This window comes from Trachymyrmex cornetzi, unplaced genomic scaffold (genome assembly GCF_001594075.2).
Source record: "Trachymyrmex cornetzi isolate Tcor2-1 unplaced genomic scaffold, Tcor1.1 scaffold16, whole genome shotgun sequence".
Lineage (NCBI taxonomy): Eukaryota > Metazoa > Arthropoda > Insecta > Hymenoptera > Formicidae > Trachymyrmex > Trachymyrmex cornetzi.
This window is the reverse complement of record NW_017296201.1, coordinates 7,164,371-7,171,355: the sequence shown is the minus strand read 5'-3', so window position 1 is coordinate 7,171,355 and position 6,985 is coordinate 7,164,371.

The window sequence follows — 6,985 nt, the reverse complement described above, 5'->3', positions numbered from 1 at the left end:
GGGGTAAAGGAGGCACGGCAGTGTCGCTTCGCGCAGCTTAGCGCCGAGACACTACCAGTGTCTCCAGATAAAATAGGAAGTATTTTTAAAGAATTTTAATTCTTTGAAAATATTTACTATTTTATAGTAATAACTGCACTGTGCAAATACTTAATTCGTTCAGCATGCAAGCGTATGCGCGAAATTTTATATATATATGTATGTATGTGTGTATGTATGTGTATGCATACATGACATACTAGAGACATCACTATGATAACGCGGATACTATATATAGAGACGTACTGGAGACGTATTGAAGACATACTCATATATCTCAGAATAACTACGGTATATCACTAGGCGCGCCCTGCGAAGTCTACAGGGTGAGAAACCGCGGACATAGTAGATTTTGAAGAAACACTCTGTACATCACAGACACGTCTCGAATATCTTGACGACGTATTTAATATATGTTTGCGATATCGTTCTAACGTTGTCAGAACGTAGATGGCTGTCTGGGTAGTTATTATATTTAATACATCTTATTATATTTAATACACAAAATCCATTGCTTGAATTGCTGTTGATTCACGGGAGATATATTGTTATTTCCTTCCAACCCTGCAGACTCGAGAATCCGCCGAGCTTCCCCCATCCGCCATCCAGGGACGCGCCCTTTAGCGGTTACAGCTCCGCCGAAGGCAAAAATAAATAATATATATTTTTTTTTAATCATCAAAGTTCTGGTTATAGTTAAGGGGTAACGATTGCTTATTGAAGCTTTCTTTTTCAGTTTATATTTTGTTTGAATATATACTCGCTAAATATTCATACTCACATAACAATTATATGTTATCAAAAGGTTTCTAAAAGATATCTTATTTCTGAATTTGATAACTTAGAGAAATTGCTAAAAGGTCACATAAAGATATCTGAATGTTATCTAATGCGCCGTTTTTTAAGAACAGAAAGATATCAAAAAAATGATACCTAAAAGATTTCTCAAACTGTATCTTTTTATGATATTAATATAAAGTATATTAACATATAGATTTATATTTTATATTGATAAGGACCCAAATTGAAGAGTTGAAACGTTTATATTTGATTGGTTTTGTTACTCACACACGAGAATAAAGTGTTTCCTGTGCATCCGAACAGCAAATGTAGGCTCTGATGGCTTTTTTATTTTTTACTGATATATTTTTTCGAACCTCATTTTATATATTTGTTTAACATATAGAGTTCGTATTTATGATGTCTAAAAGAAATCTGTTATATATCCAAAGAACATAAAGTCATCTGAAAGATTGTTAAAAGATGACTTTTTTAAACATCTTTTAGTTGTCTTATGACTTCTTTTTGATATTTTGGCACATGTAACATTTAATAACATTAGATATCTGAATTAATTTTTATACAAAACTAAACGGAATTGTATGACTGTCAATAATCTACTTCGTGTCAAATCCTGATTATGATGAAAAAAAGCAGCATGTTAGAAATGCGCAACATTTTACTTTGCAACGGAAAATTTATGTTAAACCGATATTCAAAATTAATAAATTATATATGTAAAAAGATAGTTAATTCTTTACATTAATTTATACAATTTGTTTAACTAACTTTTATCGAAACTGGTGGTTGAAATACTGTCATCATTCATCGAGGAATTTTCTTATTACAATAGTCTATACGTCTATAAATCATACAATGTCCCATTTTCTAAGTCGACTTTAAGTCAACTTTAGTCAGCCATCCTATGGACATTCTAAAATTAGTGCGCATACGTACCTTAATTGCAATGGCGGAAATATTTAAATAGAAAAATATAAATTAATTTTATTGTTTTTCTTGGTGTTTTCCCTTGAGATTGCACTCATGTAGTAGTTTCTATAAGAGTAATGGTATATATATTTATAATATAATTATATGTTCTGCATTATTGCCTCTGCGTAAATTAATATATTTACAATTTAAACATTATATGTAAAAATTATATACTATACATATATACATATATATATATTTGTACGAAGGCAGTGCAGAACGTGCTTTATATGTATAATATATACTCTTATAGGAACACTGCATGAATACAATCTCCATTAAGGGAAAACGCAATAAGAAAAACAAAATCATATATATGTATATTTTCTTGATTTAAATGAATTTCCATCATTATTGTGACACTGTGGGAATGCGTTTCAAAAGAAAACACCGTAATAAGACTACTACAGATTGTATTATTGATTATAAAATTAGTAAATACTGAAAAATACTATTCTTTATTATTTTTATTTGCAATCACATTTCTTATTCTATCGCCTGAACGACGGAGCCATTCTTGCATGGCGGCTTTTAGCTCTGCAGACACCGAACCTGGTAATAGTTTCATTACTGAATCTGAAATATATACTATTGAAGTTGTATTAATAAGAATGTAAGTATTAAATTGATTTGAACGTTGACCGTCACAATATTCATTTCGCTAAACATGAATAATTTGCGGATCTTTTTGTTTTTTGATTTAAGTGATTTTTGTGTGTCATCTTTTCTTATAATATAGGATTAAAGATGAGATAGATGTTTAATAAAGTTTCGGAATGTGTTACATATATGTGTTAGTTGGACATTTCTCTGATATCATATACAGGACATTTTACAAATAATTCTAAATTTAAATGTTATCTTGATATTCGTGTAATTCACAAAATTGTACTTGTTAAAAATCTGCAAGCTGTGGGTGTCTTTATATTTTGATATATGTAGTGTTATGTTTAACACATTGTTTAGCTTATTATTTTTAAATAACATTCACGATGAATTTCATGCATGGCATGCAAAATGGTATGATAGCTAGCAGAATGGCGTTTAGCAGAATGTTTATTTTGTAACTATTGGAAGTTTTCTTCGTGTTGATTGGATTATACTTTTACATCTAGAAGAATGGTCCTATTTCAGCAGACAATTATAATACTATTCTGCTAAACGCATCCAATGTTTCTAATCTCACAAAAATGTCTTAAACCTTATTATGGGAAAGTACAGTCTGTAAAGTAAGAGCATATACAGGTTAATGTGTAGAAAAATTTATTTTTAATGATTTTTAAGTACATAGATTTGTTGTACTCCATGAAAAGAAAAATGCTATACCATTAATAATGAATCCAGTCACCACCGGCATTGCCTGACATCTCCGAGGCATACTTTCCACTAAGTTGACTGCGTATTCGTTCGGTAAAGACCTCCAAATGAGACGAATTTGTCGTGTCAGCTGCTTCAAAGTGCATACTCTTTTTCCTCGAAGCTTGTGTTTGAGATATGCCCACACATTTTCAATGGGATTTGCATCTGGCGATTGCGATGGCCAATCAAGTGTGACGATGCCAGACCGCTCTTTCCACTCGGTGCAAAGCTTGCTCCGGTGTTTTAGGTCGTTGTCTTCCTGTAAGATCTAGTCCTCGTTTTTTTTTATGAAACATCGTTCAGCAGTCGGCAACAAATACTTTTCATAAATTTTAAGCATTTTCGCAGCATTTAAATTGTATGTAAACAGATGTAATGCTCCAAAACCCTGTTTTGAAAAGCAGCCCCAAAGATGAACTTTCACAGGGTGTTTAACGGTCCGTTGTATTAATCTATTAGTCAAGGTTGACGTCGGATGGTAATATATCCCTAAACAGAAGTTTCGTCCGTAAAAATCACGTTGCTCCAATCTCGGTCCAAATTCTCCTTTGCCCAAGCGAGTCTTTTCATCACATGTTTTTCACTTAACAGTGGTTTCTTCATTGTGCTTCGATATTTGATGTTATGCGTAAGGAGATAGGTTCGAATAATTGTATGTGATATTTCTATACCCTTCTGTTTTAATTTTGCTGCTCCTTGTCGCAATGTTAAGGTCGGGTTCCGCTTAAACAAATTCACAATTTTTTTTTCCATGTTCGGCGTCACTTTGCCTATCGAGCCACGTTCTGGCAAGTCATCAACATTTTTTGTCTTCTTATATTGCTAAACCCACTTAGCGACGAACGATTTTGACTTTCCCATGTATTTAGCAGCCGTTACATATGACATTTTTGGTCCTTTCGGGTGGGAACAAAGGAACACAGCCTCGTAGCGCGATGCGTATGCGGCACTCATAGCGGTTACCGTGTTTCTCAGATAAGAATTCGACACCAACTGAATCTTTTGTGACAAAGTATTCACGACAAAAGTTCCATCTATCGACTTACACAAAAACTAGGACGATATTTGAAGCCAACTGCCATTTATGCCGTACACGCTCTTACTTTACAGACTGTTGATATATATAATCGAAAATTATTGTTATGGGAAAATAGGTATAAAGGAAAAAATATAATATTACCGATTATTAGTTTGGATCTTAGAACATATACTACTGGAAGGGGAATTGCCTATGCTACCCGTATACCAAACGTGATGCCAACATGTGTGCGAGAGAGAAAGGTATAGAGTAATATTTGCGCAATGCGCATGCATCAGTATCATCGTCTGTGTGAATTGTACAGTTGTAGTGTTCTCACACAGTGAGATTCACTTCGTATGTATGTACGTTCGTAAGGCCGACATAAAAACAGCATAAAGTAAAAGTAAATATGCCGAGCAATAGTAAATATTGTTTATTGTGTGGTAATCGCGGAACTGATTAAAAAACTGTTACAAGGAATGTGTGATGTCTGCTCTACCTTCTTAACAGTACAGTCCTCTGATTCGTCTTTAATCAAACTAAAAAATAGAGGGAAATTAATATTTCCATCAAACGATGTTGTGAAAATAGTTCGATTATGTGAGATGACCATCCGAGAACATAAACACATTATTTTCACGATGAAAAATATTAAAACTGTTTTGACTGTAAAAGTATTCAAAGCTATCTGCAGTTCCGTTTTTAATGACATTAAAATGACCGAGCACATCATGCAACAGGACTTTTTAAATAATCATAAGACAACTCTGATAAAAAGTATTATTACAATTTATATTAATATAAGATTATTCCACGAAGGCAAATGCGCAACGTTAATTGATAAAAAAGATTTTATTAGACATAAGTTTTCCAAAATGATACATTTCAAAAATCAATAAACATTTTATTCCTATTCGTTGTATTTATATTTATTTACATCCACTCAAATCAATTTTACTTTAATCTCACATTGCATGCATTCTTATATTAAAATTCATTTTAACACTAATTTATTAAATACAATAGATTATGTCAATTTTATTGTTATTTTGTCTAAGATACGTAACCTAAAACTTCTGAAACAAACAGTAAAAATGCGTGAGAACACTAACACAACTGTACAATTCATTTCACACATACGATGGCACTGACGCATGCGCATTGCGCATATATTACTCTATACCTTTCTCTCTCGCACAGATGTTGGCATCACGTTCAGCGCCTATTCTCCTTCCAGTAGTATATGTTCTAAGGTTTGGATATAGATGTGAATTTAAAGCCTACACCGCTCTTCTAACCTGTCCATAATATTTGAGTAGCTACTTCATTACACATAATCTTTGATAGAGTATTTCTTACAAACTGTTTACCAGTCGAACCTCCGATTCAACATATCATATGTTCCTGTAATATAGTCACGAAAAATGTTCAAAAATAGAATATTATTTACAACTAAGAAACATAAATATACAAAAATGCAAAAATGAAATACACACGTTTTAAAACATGTTCAGGCAATGACATTATTTTGGTATCATAAACTTTTTAATTCAATTTTACCACTTTAAAACCTTTGTTTATACTTTTATATTATCAAAATTTTTTCAATAATACAATATAAAATTATTAAATTCAACACACAATATATAAATACATACAGTATAGAAAGAGAAAGTTCTTGATATAATACAAGAAATAAAATATGACGAAATATTATAAAATCATAAGATAGCGAGAGAATTTCTGAGAAAACACAATTTTTCTAACAGGCAGTACAAGCATTAAAAGCAACATTTCATAAATCTTACAGTAAGAATATCCTTACTTGTGGCGCAAACAGTAACTTTTAATTAATGAACTTAACATTGTCATGCTGTGTTATTATTCGTTTTCTAAATATGATAATTTACTTTTTAAAATATCTTTAAGACATCAAAAAGATATTTCCAAGACATCTAAAAGACGTGTTCAAGATATGTAAAAGACATCTTTTACTCATTTAATAATTCTAAAAGACATTTTTAAGTTATCTAAAAGATGTCTTAAACTGTTGCGTAACACATTTTAGGTTTCTAAAAGATATCGCAAGACATGATGAAATCTAGAAGACATGTTTTTGTCTGCTGGGTAAGCGTATACGAGGATCATTCATGTCCGGCGTATTTTTTTTGATGGATTAAGTAGTTCAAAAAATATTAAAAAATTCTTGTAGCTTCCTCAACTATTCTAAATGAAAGATTTATAAATAATTTAACAAATCTATTTGTTTAAATATTTTATTTTTGCAAAAATGTAAATACAATAAAAGTGAGTATGGTAGTGGTACGTTCAAAAATTTGTAACTTTTGATCAAGTCAATGAAATTTAATAATTAAAAAAGGAAAATAAAGATCAAAACTCATACTTTAAAAAAGAAAAATATATGCCAACAAATTTTTTAAATTTAAATGCTTGAGGTCGGGACATAAAATCTTACAATTTCGAAACTTATAAAAATAAGCATTTCTATGAAAAATTGACATTCAATTTTTAAAAATTCCCTTTTTATTCAAAATTTGTAATGTTATACATTTTTGTGAATAAAAAAATACGAGATGACATTAATTGTGATAGACAATGAAGGAATTGTAACATCTCTTCTGCAGAGCGATTTGCCATTTTTATTCTTAGATAACACTGAATAAAAGTTTTTTCGTTATACAGGGTGGACCATCTGAAGTGATCCAGTCAAATATCTCGAAAACTAGTAGGGATAGAGAAAAATGTTTCGTATGAAAAGTTTAGGGTTACACG